General features: G+C 27.2%; 1 protein-coding gene across 1 annotated transcript in view; it reads left to right on the top strand.

Annotated features, from left to right (window-relative positions):
- The first annotated feature begins 9,831 nt into the window (after nucleotides 1-9,831).
- The window catches only part of LOC142330689 (uncharacterized), a 541,635-nt gene continuing 535,931 nt past the window's right edge, over nucleotides 9,832-15,535 (top strand). Inside the window, exon 1 of the mRNA XM_075376135.1 lies at nucleotides 9,832-9,919. The gene's annotated coding sequence lies outside the window, so the exon portion shown is untranslated. The remainder of the gene's footprint in view (nucleotides 9,920-15,535) is intronic.

Raw genomic sequence — 15,535 nt, 5'->3', positions numbered from 1 at the left:
AACTATCAGATTAACCGATTCGCGGAAGCGCGATCCCCTCGCTTTCATCTAACTTCGAAGGTTTCACAGAAAAAATTTTCCCGTATACTCATAAATTGAAATTTTCTCTATTCATACAGTACACGAATTTTATTGCTAATTTAAAAACAGAAAAAATCATAATTTTTAACGATATCTCTAAATAACAAAATGTAATATGATGAAGTTTATACCGTTTTAATAGCAATTAATCTTTATTATTTTTTAATAATTAATTTTGTTTCTAGATATTATATAGCTATTCTCCAAGAAAGAAAGTACGGTAATCAGTCAAAAATTGGTGTATAGGTCTTTTTTTCATTTCTTCACGTTTGATAACCCAGGAATCCTAAAAACAAAAAAAAGGGAGGTAATATTCATATACGTATTGCGCCGTTGTCGGCCGAACTTGCTTCGTCCTGCACCGATGATGTGCCAAGAACGACACAAAAAAAATGTAAAATGAAAATTTTGAATGGTCTCATAAAATTATTACAAAAATTCTGAAATTATTTGGTTTTTGATGAATCTTTTTTAATGAAATGAAATACAACGCTAAGAAATTTGTATGTTTGAACAAAGAAATTTTATTGAAATAATGTATCTTAAAATTAATAATTTTTATATTAGGATTCTCCCTTTGATGCCGGCCGGACGCTCGCTGCATCATAAAGAGAAAGTCATCTTCATACAGATTCGACTCTTCACTACGTTATTCGTCTTCTGCCGTTCACAGCATACCCGGCCGCCGATCTTAATGTCTTGATCCTGCTTCTTCCAAGTCCAGAGTGAGAGTGCCAGTGCCTTTCCACTCACTAGCCGGCCGGAGAAAAAAATAATTACCTTCCCCTTCCAATAAAGTTACAGATCGCATGCGCGAGAACTTCAACATCTTAACAATAATACACATCTACTTAATACTAGCAAAAAACACGTTACTCATATTAAATCTAATACAATGTCACACAATTAAATACAAGTTGTAATTTCAGCTTTAATTTTTATTCATGAGGTTTGACACGCCTCAGTATGCACGTGTGTTGGCGAGATTGAAGTACTATAATTTTTGACTGAATAAACTGATTTTTATGAAATTTGGCACAGAGACTCATGTGTATTGGGCAATTTGTTGGTAAATGTTTTGAGCTCAATATCTCCCAAGGTGGTAGATTTTTTTCTTTGGGGGTCAATTTTCTCTAAATTTATCAAACAATAACCCCACTTTATATTAAGCTCAGATCATGAATACATGTTTGTCTTACAATTTTAAAGAAAAAACTGCCCTCAAATTCTCTCCGTTTCCCAAAAATTGAATAAAATATCTTTTTATTTATTCTATATTTTTTAACCAAATATTTTATGTTTTCTAAACATAGTAGTAGTGCAAATGGGCAAAAAAATATTGGTTGTGAAAAACCCAATAAAAGTTTAAAAATATCGATTTTTTTGAATTTTTAAACTTTTTAATGCGTATTTTTCCATTATTTAAGATTAATAACCAATACCAGCCAAATATAACAACTTTGTTTTCAGTTATTTTTTATTATTAAAATTATTCTTATTTCTGTTTAAAATTATAATACATTATTTTTTTGTCTGTCTCCGTCTGTTTTGTCTTTAAGTCAAATTTCTTAAACGTTTTTCGTGTTTAGTTGACAGTACTTCGAACATTTTCGTAGAATTAAATTCTCTACATATTTGTCGTAAAATTTTTATTTTTTTACTGGAAATTAAAAACGTTATTGTACTGAAAACTAAAATATTTTGTATTGCGAAAACAGTTTTTATGTTTTAAAATAATTTTCTAAAAAATTACTGTAGATACTGTTCTGGGACCTGTTTTATAAAATTTTTCAAGTCAAAAACCTGTATATAATGTCATCAACTTTACCCCTTCTAAATTTCAAGAATTTCATTACGCCTTTATTTTATTCTTGGAATAAATATGAGGAAGAAATTTTTTACAAGATATAAATAAGAAACAAAGCGTTTTTAGACCCATATCTTGAATGAAACGTTAGGGAAAAATACTGGATTATAATTATAAAATTGTATGTAGTGGTTTTTTTTTAGTAAATAACATTTCTTAACTTTTTTTTCATGTTTAGATATTATCACATTGATTTTATCATAGATAGAATTTCTATAAACTAATTAAAACTCTATTTATTTAATCTAGTTGATGTACGTCAAACAAAAAGCACAGTTAAAAAAAAGGTTGTTTAAGTAAAAATTGTTGCACGGTTTTTAAGAAAATTGTAACAAATAAAATTTATCGGATCTGCTTTATTAAATGTTTTGAGTTAAAAACCGTATAAAGTTACCAAATTAACCCCTTAATTCAATTTTCAAGAATATCATTTTATTTTCATTTTAACCATAGAGAAAAAAACAGGAAGAAAGTTTTCAAAAATTAAAAGACGTAACTTTTATAAACTCTGGTTTTACGAAGATTTTTAATTTATTTTCATTTATAGAACGTATGCTGAAATTCTTTACGTTTCTTCTTAAAACAACCTTTATAAATTTTATTAATAAATATATATATTCATTTTCATATTACTTTTATGTAAATTGGTCATACTATTTATAGATCATAAGCATGAGAGTGATCCATGACATTTTTCGTTCCAACTTGAATAGAATTTATCCGTTATTTCATACAAATGAATTAGAGTTGTAATGATCAATTTTTGATTAATTAATTTTTTGCTTGATGAATTAATTCCGCATGAAGCTTAAGGAGAAGCTTGTACGAGGGAATATGGAAATAGAATTTTTGTAGCTTATTAAAAATGCCATGCCTGACCGGGATTCGAACCCGGAACGCCTGGATGAAAGGCCGAATCCCTTCCACTCCACCAGGGTGATCGGCATTACTTATTATTATATTCTAAACAAAATAAAATTTGATGGAAACTACTTAAAATATTCTTACTTTCAGTTTTGTTGAAACTCTTTTCGAGACAATTGTATGTCTGGAAAAAAAACAGATCCACGATCGTGAGCCCTTTTATGATAGAATATTTAATCCTCAGGATTAATTTTAAATTAAATAAATAATTATAAATTAATGAACTGATCATGTTTAAATTCAGTGCAATCTCTATCCAAACCTAATAGTTTCTTAATCTATGCCTTATTGATTATTTATAAATCTTACAAACCTAACCTAAAAAGCAATCCTAACCTAAAATAGCATTGCAGAATTTCTGATTTATTTCCTAAAATTTCAAATGTAAATGTTTTAACGTGATTAATTAATCAGTTATTTTCAATTTCCACTTATAATTATAATATTTTTAATAATTCTAATTTACGCTAAATCTTTTTACAATCAATAAATTTTACAGCCGTGCTGTATAGTTATCTTTTTTTTACAAACAGTCTTCTTTATACTGGGTCTTATAACTCTTTTGTTTTCGATTTTCTTGTTACATGGAGTGTTGTAACGTGGTTTTTCCAGTTTTACCTTTTTACGACGTGTAATGTAGAAGTCTCTCGGGTCTTAAGTCTTTCCCATTTTCCTATTTTATGGTAGATGACATATTGTACTCTTTTCAATAACGTTATTTATGGTAGATGGTACACCTCCCGCTTTTCGGACAACCTACATTTTACTGAGCTGTATAAGTCGGTCACTGCTGCAGTGAGGAAAACTTTTTTTATACTCTTTACTCTTTTGTTTATACAGAGTGTTTGTTTTAAAACGCAACCTAAAAAAAGCAACCCGGTATAAAGAAAAATAATATGATATTTAATGTGATTAGTTATAAACATTTGTGCAAAACAATATTGAGATCAAATTTTTGTATAACATATGTTGAAAGTGTCTACCATTTTCTTCTATGCATGCCTTTCCTTTTTTTTTCATATTCCGTACAACCAATCGAAGTGTACATCTTCCAATTTCTCGTAATTCTCGAGTTATGATGGCTTTCAGTTTTTCTGTGGTGTGTGGATTACTTTTGAATACGCAATCTTTTAGATATTCCCAGAGAAAAAAATCTGCAGGAGAAAAATCGGTGACGCAGCTGGCCATAAGCCAGCCGATACTACTTTTTCACTAAAGAACTTTCTCAAAAGATCTACAGTTGTTCTTACCGTGTGACATGTGGCCCTCACCCTGTTTAAACCACGAATCTCTCTTTTCTAAATTTGCAATAAATTGCTTTACAATTTCTTGTTAGATATCTCCATTAAAAGTGTTTTCAAAGAATTATTATTATTATTATTTTTTTCCTGAATTTTTATGTGGATCGACTGCTAAGGTCATTAGCCCTTGTCACATTCTTTAAAAGAAATGATTATCTCCATCAGGATCGTCATATGTAAGGGTGTAAAGGGCCCCTACATTTTATTTAAAAACACAAACTTCACAATAAACATTAAGACATAAAAATACAAGGACAATCACAAACACTTACGGGGTGTAAAGGGCCCCAATATTAAAATTTGAGATAAGGTTCTCAAAAGACCATGAAATTAAAATTTCAACTTATCAATACCATTTCTTTCTTTATATATATATATATAAAACTACCGCTTAGAGATTCTTTTATCACAGCTTTAAACTTTCATTTTCTAGACTTTTAAGAAGTCCACTGGCGTGTAAAAATGCAACTATAATTTCTTCATTTCCATTATCCAGATCAGCACTAATATTATTTCTAAGACGGAACCTCTTTCTGAGGTCCTCATATATGGTACACTCTTCTATTAGATGCTTGATTGTCAGTGTTTTATTACACCTGCAAATAACTTCGACCGTGGCCGCCACATCGCCAGCTCTAAAGGTAGTATCAATCCATTTCCATAATCGGTAAGAATTTCGTATCTGCAGGTGGCCGCGAAATCCAGTCCTGTAATTCGGCCTGTAGATGAAAATCGACCGAAAAAAAGCATATCCGAGAAACAAAACTCGGAACCCCGTTAACCAGCTATATGTGATGTACGTGAGTACAGATGTTGCCGCCCTCGACGTGGAACGTAGATGTTAGGTTCCGGACGTGGGGATTATCTACCTCAGGGCTAAAAGACTTTATTGATTGTGGTGTAATCAGTCGTACTCTCGTCAGAAATTATTAAATTATAAATTGTTCTACTAAAATTGTTTCTGTTAACTCCTATAATAATTTATTTTTTTGTAATCGTTATTTTTATTTATTATTTGTGATTATTTTTTATATGTTTTATTATTACAGGTGCGTTGATGCAGTTACTAATTATGTATTGTAGAGAAGTAATGAAAAAAATTGGTGTGTATTTTACGAGGACTATACTCTTCATTCATGTTATTGTTCGTTAATCCATTTACTTACGGTTTCGTTGTGTTTAGGAATCATTTATAAATAAAAAATAGCAACAAAATAATTAATTTATCATTTGGATACTTGATATTCAATCTCGGTTTTTAGGGCTCAAAGATTAACTGATTACATTCTGGATAAATAAATACAACAAGAACTATGTGCTTCTATTAAATTCTATTACTAATATTTCTTCATATTTATTCTATCTTCATACATAACATCCTGCTCAAACAAATTTTGAAATGTAATAAAATTGTTTGTAAATGTGACATGATGAAAACTAAAGCTGACACGTGTAGGTTGCAACAATCAAAGTTAAATATTAATGTAGGAGGTTTTCCGACATCACATACAGGGGCACGCGCGTGCTCTCACATATACATACTTACATGCATATAAACAATTAACAAATCGTTGCATATCAAATTGTCTGTTATTTAATGATATACAGATTGTCCCAAAAGGTTTGGAAACGGTTTAATAATAGAAAATTGAATATGACTACGCTTCAAGAATAAATGAAGTTGATTACAGTATAAAAGAAAGTACTCAAGTAGAGTTGTGTTTGAAGTTATTGTCGGTCAACTTAGATCTGCCGTATTCAATACAATTTTATTTTTTTAAATTGAATGATGGTCATATTATACATGATTACAATGTAGATATGAATAAGTAAAACCTTAGTGAAAACCCCGCATCGATAGTTTCATCTGTGTTTTAGATATTCTGTTAAAGTGTACAGATCGGGCTAAAACGGCCATCTCCAACCACCATTCAAGATAAATATTTTCAGTAGGAAGAAGGGTAATTACACGTCATTTGCCGTTTTGCAAAATTTCCTCTTGTTACTTAATTATTCAAAATTTATCATTAATATATTGTATAACGATGTATTTGCTATTTCTAATTTTGTTAAGACATTTCATTAACTAATATCGTAATGATAAATTTCGAATAAGAAAGTAACAAGAAGAGATTTTGCCTAACGGTTTGCAGACTCGTTTCCAGCATGAAAGTGCAACTTTACATGATGTGTAATTACCCCTCCTTCAAATCTACATTGAAATCATGTATAGTATGACCATCATGTCATTTAAAAAAAAAATCTCTTTCGGTACGCCGGAAGGCGGAGGTAGATTTCACTGCTAAGTAGGGGATAAAAAGATTTCCACCTTAAAGCTAAGAAAAACTTCACATTTACTCAATACGACAATGGTTGTATGTGAAAAAAGTTTCACGTGTTTAGCATATGATAAGCTCTATCTTCTTACAATTACAGTACCATTTTGGTCATCCCATGCCGTAAGGGTTGGTCATATCAAAAATTGTTACAGATAAAAGTTTTAGGTAATGTTTAGAGGACTATCGACCAATTTAAACAGACTCGATAGTTTGCTTATTAAGGGAGGTATGATTTTTTGTCTTTGAAACCCCATTTTTTCCATCTCCTAGGCCAATGGTTGATGACATCAAAAACCTTTATATAGATAATTTTTAGGCCCTTATCCAAAGAATAGTAGGAACTTTAAACAAATTCTATATTTTACTTTATAAGAAAGTTATAGAGATATTTTGTGTTTTCGAAAAAAGCCCCGTCATTTCCAGCCCATGTTCCGATTTTACCCATTAAAAAACTCGACCTATATTTTGGGTAGCTATATTTTATGTATCAGTTTGAAAGTGTTTGTCCCAAAACTACGGCAGTTATCGTGTCCATAATAAAGTGAAATATATATATGAGTGTGTGTGTGTGTGTGTGTGTGTGTGTGTGTGTGTATATATAAATGTATTTATAAACTTTTGAACTGACGGTGATTTTAAGGTCTGGGGGATGTGAAACGTGAGGATATGTCAAAATTTTCCGGAGGTCGAATCATGGCACTTATCAGAATAGATAGTTTTCTTATGAAATCTACCTAAAATAAAGTTGAATTCAATATGGCTGATCCAATATGGCCGCCGACAATTATTTCAAACACAACTCAAAGTAGTTTCTTTTATACAGTAATCAACTACATTTATTCTGGTAGTGTAGTCACGCCCAATTTTGTATAATTAAGCAGTTTCCAGACTTTTCGGACACTGTATAAATATTTCTGTAGTTAATATAACTTGGTAAAACTCTGCGTTATTTAAAACTTAACCGAGGTACTAATATTAAGCAATAATCAAATTGAGGATATGATAATAGTATCTTTATCAAATCAGTCAATTTAATATTAACCTATCTTTAAACTAGTGAAAGAATGTTTCTAGGACGAGATGTTTCTTTAAACAACCCTCCCACATTGACGCTACGTCGTCAACTGCAACACACATCACATATAAAATATTATTATAAGTACAAATTATTGTGTTCATAATTACGACACTAGTCGGCATAAACACTAGGAGGGTTAAATTGCTTTATCATGACTCCCAAACGTAGAAATAATTCAAAGTAATGAAATTTGCTTTATAGCAGACAAAGAATGTTGAAATAGATTTAATTAATTATTCATACAAATGAATGGGAGAATTTGGAAAAATAAAATATTTAAAATTTTACATAATAAATAATTTTACATAAGGATTTTTGAATAGTAAAGAAATGAAGTTGAATAATTTTCATCATACGCTGTGATTAATGACAAGTTGTGAAGAGGAAGACCAAGATATTAATATGAATATCACATGTAGGAGTTGGGAAATAGAAAGATAAAATATGTAACAAAGAAGAGAGGTAAATGAATATGACTACTTGGGTAGAGAGAAATGAATGAATAAAAGCAAACTCCATGACGTAATTGGTACAAAAGGAGGAAAAGGAAGAGTTAATTGAGGGAAAATGGATAAGGAAAACGAAAATCCAAGTTGAAGGTGAATAGAAGAAAAAGATAATAGTAGCTTAAATTTTGCTCCTATTATTTAATTATAAACTAAGTGAACTGTAATAGTTCACTGTTTATTAAATAGGAAAAAAGAAAATCATTTAAATCTAGACTTTTAAATCTCACTTATTTTTTTAAAGTAAAAAAAAACAAGAGATAAATATTAAAAATTAAAAAACACAACTGCAAAAAAAAACATTCCTGATAAACATCGCTCTTTGATACGGGATAATTAAAGAGCGTGCGGGTGTCAATTTTGTCTATTGTATAATGTTTTTGTTAATTTTTTAAATTTATTTTAACATATATATATATATGTATTCGAATCCCGGTCACGCATGGCATTTTCACACGATAAAAAATTGTCATTTCATCTCATCCTCTGAAGCAATACGTAACGGTGGTTCTGGAGGCTAAAAAAAGGTAAAAAAAAATTGTTCGCGCGCGTGTAAGTAAGTAATAGGCTCGATCATACAAGAATAAAAATAAAATTTAAACATTCAGATTATTCTCATTAATAAGAATTATACTATTAACATTCATTTTATGAGAAAAGCTAAGATTTAAACGAAATAAAATCTTAAAAAACCAACTATCATCAATTGAATGGTTTTCAGTTACACCACCCGACAAAATCGAATAAAAAAAGGAATAACTTAACACTAAGGCTTGAGAAAGGACGTAATTTTAGGTCAAAATATTTCTATTAAAGTGCGTAGGGTTGATACTATATTTCTTTAACAGGAGATAGATGTAAGGAAACAATTTTTTTAACATCTAATTTTTATTTTTATTTTTTTTAATATTTAATATAATACTCAGTTTTTTAATATTGTTTTAAGTACTTAGTAAACTGAAAAATACCTATTCACAGTGACTTCTTTTCATAGTTTTTATCAAAACTTTATTTAAACCGTATTTTTATCTAAACTTTTTTTTTAGTTTTATTATTAAGTGGTGATTTCAGTTTTGTCGTAGTAAAGCTCTTACGGTTTTCTGTTTAACTTGTACTCTTATACAGTAGCTTTGAGTGGAATGTCATAGAAAAACCACTTGTATTCTTACTTGCTTCAAAGAGGATTTAAAACTACAATACTTAATCTAAAAAGCAGGATGGTCACCCGTTTTATATTTATCCCGTTTAAATATATAAGTTTTCGTTCAGGAAAAAAAAATACGTATGGTGGTAATATTCTTATAAAAAAAGGTTTTTAAAGGGTTATTTTTTTTTTTAGTGTTATTACGTATAAGTTTATGTTTTATAAAAAGGAGTTAAAAGTGACTTTAGTACTTAGCGACACTAAAAATCCGTCGTTACGAATGAATTATAAAAAGGAAATATTCTCGTATGGGAATTTTATTAAATGATTGGGAAATTTTGGTTTTATAAAGGGAAATAATACGGGTATAGCTAGTGGAACTTCTGTTGAATTCAGTGTTCATTACCAGCTGACGCGTCGTCGGACGTACGGGCTTGTTTACTGTTTTAAGGGTACGGTGTCGTTATTTGAAAGTGTCGCTATTTTAATATTTAAAATTAATATTTAATTTATTTTATATATATTTATCTTTTTTTATTAAAATATACATATTTTTTACCGGAACAAAAATTATTTTATTAGTGACCGTGTAATACTTATTGTTATTTGTGTAAAATTTTATTTATTTTTTTTAATGTGATAACAAATATTTGTCAACTTTTTATACACAAAAGAAAAGGTAATAAATATATTATCGTTGTTTTTTGTGTTTGTTTTTTTTTTCAATTTAAAACATTTCTAATTTAATAATATTTATACTTACCAACAATTTTTTAATATTCTTTAAATTATTATTTTATAATAAGTATTATTCATGCCGAATTCATTTCTACAGATAATCTAATTAAAAAATCAATTTTAAAGAACAAAGAAAATGTTAAGAAGTGAAAAATTACAATAAAATTATAATAACTTTAAGGAAAATTATTTTAAGATTTAATACGCTTAATCAAAAATTAATTTTCACATTTTTCACTAAGGAATTGTAATGTTTGTGATAAGAAAATTTGTTTATCTGTTTATAATTTTTATTTCACAGTTAGTGAACACAAACAAAAATAAGAAATGTGTTATTTAGTTACATAGTAATATGTGTGGGTGTGTGTGTTTATATAAATAAATATATATATATATATAAAATATTAACATGTTATATTGAAATTAAATGTAAAATACTACTGTTTTAAAATCTTGTTTTTTTGGGGGGTTTTGTACTTTTATATTTAATGAAGTAATTACAAAAAAAAACATTGTAGTGAAAGCAATGTGTAAAACTTATCAAAATTTAAAAAATATACTTTTTCATAGTATATATATATATTGTTCGTTGAATTTCTATTTTTTATTTTTAATATAAATCTTTTCATGAGTTATTAAAGGTTCATTTTTTAAGAATAAATAATTTCGCCTAATTATTTTTAAAATAACATTATATATTTCGATAAGAATTTATTTTGATAAACGTAACATAAAAAAAATAATTGTTCTTTGTTTTTATTTTTTATTAATATTTTCAGAAAAACAATATTTCGAGAAATAAATATAAACAATTATATTAAAAAATAAATAAATAAAATCAAAATAATTTATTTTGATGTAGATTAACCAAATAATAATTTTAAAAATTGTTATCAAATTAAATATTTTTAGGCATTTATTAAATCTTAAATGTAATGTATGAAATTTTTACCATTTATTCCATAAGTACAAACTTGAATTTTTAATTTTAAATACTATAATAGAAATACTTACTGTGAATAATTTTATTAAACATGGTTGCTGGCTTAATTAATCAATACGTAATAGTCTAAATCTTTTATTAAAGAAAAAATGTTATATTTGTTAATGAGTTCCGTCGCTGACTGGTAGAATCATAGCCTTTTATCTGAAGTCCCTGGATTCGAATCTAGGACCTTGTGTATAATATTTTTATTTTATTAATAAATAAAATAAAGTAATTAAAAAAAGTATAATTTTTTCTTTTCGTTATGTATGAATTTTGTTTGATTTCATATATTACGTTTTTTTTCCATTAAAAACTCTCTATTATGAAGTTTTATAAACGGTTTACAGAAATAGGTTTGTTTTAGCATCTCATTAGTTTTTCTTTATTAAAATAGCTGTAAGGTAGTGATCTTAAAGTGATAGTGTTCCTGTATTATATTCATTAACTTACGTAAACTTAATATACTTTTCTAAGTTACTAAACCATGATAATGATAAAAATTACAAAAAAAAAATATGGAAAAGTCCTACGTTTATATTTCATTAGAATCAATATATAATCTCAAACAAGAAATAAGTATCAGATTTACATAGCAGAGTATAATTATAAAAATAACTGCATAAATTAATCAGCTGATTTTTTTATACGAACATTAATCGATGCCTTGCTTTGACCTATTTAATTATATTTTCCAGCTGATGTGTAAAGCCTGAACAGCGTGAAAGAGATATATTGTGTCATTATTGCGGTAAACAAATCACAGTACCTTTCTATCATCAAAAACATATATTTAGGTTGTGATACAACTGATTAATACTATTAAATTATAAAATATTTGTACCACTACGGCTCGCTTCGTCTTGCGTTCCCGCCTAGCTAGGGCGCGCTTTGCATTCATTAATTTAATGTTTGTGGGAATAATAATAAATAAAAATTAAAGCCTTGTCAATTTATAAAAAACAATATCAATGTATTATATCTTTTTACAATTGCTTAGTACAGGACCCATTATTTGGGTTTTAGATTTAGATTCGTTGGAAAAATACGTAATTAGAATTACAAACACAAATTACCAAATCTCATAAAGATTTATTCATTGAACATTTATTATGATTTTTATACTTAAATTTAAGTATAAAAATCATACTTAAATTGATTTTTATATCAGTTCAGTATAAATTCATTTGAAGTATTTAAATTCAAAAAATTTGAAAATGGTTTTTAAATATTTATCTGAAAAATATTTCCATACCCAGATCTAATGAAAATTTCGTTTAGTGTAGTAAATGGGGAAAATTTGCAATCATTGTTCGAATTTTTTTTTACCTTTCTTTACCCTCCTTTCAAGGTCGATTTTTTTTAAATTTAGAATTTGGGTTTTAGATATTCATATGAAGATGAAACACACAAAAAATTAAGTTGTTATCTTCATTTGTTACAGCGGAATTAAAAAAAAATAATAATAAAATTTAATATTACTACATTTTAATCCTTTAAATTTTGAATTTCAAAAGGATCTAAAAACTAGATTTTAGATATTCACCAGAAAATTACAAACATCAAAAACCAAGTTTAAATCCGTATTTTTTATCGAAAAATTATAAAAATAGTAAATTTCATTGTTACTTCATTTTAACCCTTTAAACTTGGAATTTCAGAAGATTCTTTTTTAAGTGTGCATTTACACCGTATGAAGAGCGTATACGTATATAAATTTCATCAGTTTATCTTCAATAAATTTTACTGGGCGTTGATTATGATTCATTTACGACATGTTTTTTAAATATATATATATATAGATGTAGATAAAAGGGGTCGAGAAAGTTATCCTTCTCCCGTAACTTAAATACGTAATTAATTCTATGATGTTATTCCAACATATAAATGAAAAACGTAACATAGAATTTACTCAAAGAAAAAAAAACTTACTAAATAAATGGGCTATGAGAAAACAATCGTGTTATTTTTGTTTTTATTACTATGTGTTTTTAAAACATTGAATTTATTTAAAAAAAAGTATTACAAAGTTTTTTTTGCTAAAAAATAAACACATAAAACTTCTCTAAATGTAAAATTTAACGAATTGTTTAAAAAAGTATCTTCAAATGTTTATTTACATGGTACTTTATTACTGTTATTTTGTTTATCATTTTTATTAATGTTTTTTTGGTTTGTTTATTTATTTAGAAGTCCTTGTTTTATTTTACGGTTTTTTTAATTTTTTGTTTTAAGGATTGTAATTTTCTTTTATATAGTCGATTTTTAGTTAGAAAAGTATTTCCTCAGTTTTTTTTTTTATTTAGTTTTTAATCTCTTGATTGGAAAAGGATATGAAAGAAAGATTATTGTATTTTTTATTACGTATAATTGTAATTTTAATACAGTCAAACCTGTCTAATTCGAATATCAAGGGACTAATATTTTTTTTTATTTAGGGAGTTTTCTATTTAGTAAAATAATGAAACTCGAAAATTGTACACAATTTCATAATTTAATAAAAATTTATTTTAATCTAAAATAATGTATTGTAGTATTAAATTACGTTAGAAAAGACGAAATATTTATAGTGTTATGTAAAAATAATTATGCGAATACCTTTAGTAATTTCTTCAAAAAAAGTCTGTAATTTTTTTTAGTTTTCTCCGGCAGATTTGAAAATCAAGGGCATTTTCAATCTGCACTTATGCACAAAATATACCATCGTCTGATTCGCTTGAACTTTCGAAGAATGTTCAAAAGTTATTTATTGCCGATTTCGCGTCTTTGGGTGTAATTGAAATTTTTACTTGTTCCGTTTTGTCTTCTTTACCGGAATCCTTATCGATGGTTGAATGTAACACAGACGCAATGATATCATCTTCGGTTGGAGTGGCACTAACTGCAATATCATCATTAAAATGTACGAACAAGTCAAATGAAATTTCGTCCATACTAATTTTTAAAATTTTACAAATTACACTCCATTCTTTTTATGAAATTGAGGAAGGTTCTACAAATTCATCATGATTTTTTCGAATGGAAATCTAAAAGTTTTGAAACGATCAATAATAATTTCTGGGCAGACATTCCTGCCAGCGAAACAGCCTTTACATAAAATTCGCAGGCGCACACTGACAATCGCTATACACTATTAACTGAATTTACAGGTATCTATGCTTCTTTGAAAATCGTGTACAGTAAGTAAATTCTTTATTGAAGACGTTTAAAAAAATGTTTTCATCAAGAAATAATATGTATGTAAAGCCCTGAAAATTTTGGAATAAAGGAGATGATTTAATTCGATTTTAAGAGGATTTTTCAAGGGAAAAAGTAAATATTCGATTTAACGAGTTATTCGAATTAAGGTGGTTCGATTTAAGGAGGTTAAATTATAAATAATTTAACCTAAAAATGATTTTGTTTTAAGAAAATTTATATTCTTGTAAGATAAAGATGTAATTCATGTTTTTTACGTTGTCTTTGTTTGTAAATTTGAAGGCTATTTACTGGATTCGCAATAACAGTATAAAATATGGATAGAGCTTTTATCTTTTTCCATAATCATTTTTCCGTTGACCTATATAGTTTTATATCGTACTAATATTTGTTTAAAAAATTTTTAAAACCAAGAAAACATTTTTTCAACTAACTTTTAAACTTAAAAAAAAATTAATATAACGTGATTAATCAAAAGCTGTTCTTAAGATATCCCGTTTTAATTATCTAATGTCTTATATCCTGTCACGTCTCATCAAATTCTGGCAACGGAATTTCATGATTAAGCGATCTAATACAGTTATTTCAATTAGGAATAGTTATTTAAAAATACGTTTTTTTTTTTAATAAGATAAATATTGCAAAATGTGTGTTAAAGAAAAATAATATCATTATTTGTTCGTGACGAAATGATATTTGTAAGTAAAAATACCATTAGTCATATCAGTACCAGCGATTTATAGTAACTTTAACAAGAAAGTGATTGACGTCTTGTCATTTGAATAACAGCACCACAGAATAGTAAACTACTTTTAAATATTTTTACAAGGTTGTTACAGTAGTTTCCTATTCGCAGAAAATCATTTTAATAAAATTTATTGAGATTTCAAATTTTTTAAACACCATATCATGCCCTCTATATTAATGATTGGTGTAATTAATTAATTTTTTTTATTAATCTATTCAGTACTAATATATCGGTATAATAATTGCTTGATTAACAAAAGATTATTCGTCCAATGTTGTAAAAATTAACGGAAGTTAAAGAAAAGAAGAATAACTATTACGTAATTTTTTTTTTTAAATTTACGACACCTTTGAAAAATCGAGTTAAATGTTCAGTAGTAGTAAAAAAGTATAATTTTCTTTCATTTTTAAACAAAAAGTTCAAAAAGGAATAAAAATTTTTAACAGAAAAGTAATTAAGAAAAAAACATTAATCTATTCTGAATTTTTTTACCATTATTATGAAGAGGGTTATTTAACTGTAACTATCAACTCATCGGTAAAGATATTATTTGATTAATAAATATAATACTTAAACATAAACTTTTTTTTTTAATTTTGAAGATAGTCTTAACAGTTTAGACTAAA

This window comes from Lycorma delicatula, chromosome 9 (assembly GCF_047948215.1).
Source record: "Lycorma delicatula isolate Av1 chromosome 9, ASM4794821v1, whole genome shotgun sequence".
NCBI classification, from domain to species: domain Eukaryota; kingdom Metazoa; phylum Arthropoda; class Insecta; order Hemiptera; family Fulgoridae; genus Lycorma; species Lycorma delicatula.
This window is presented reverse-complemented; position numbering and strand designations above follow the sequence as displayed.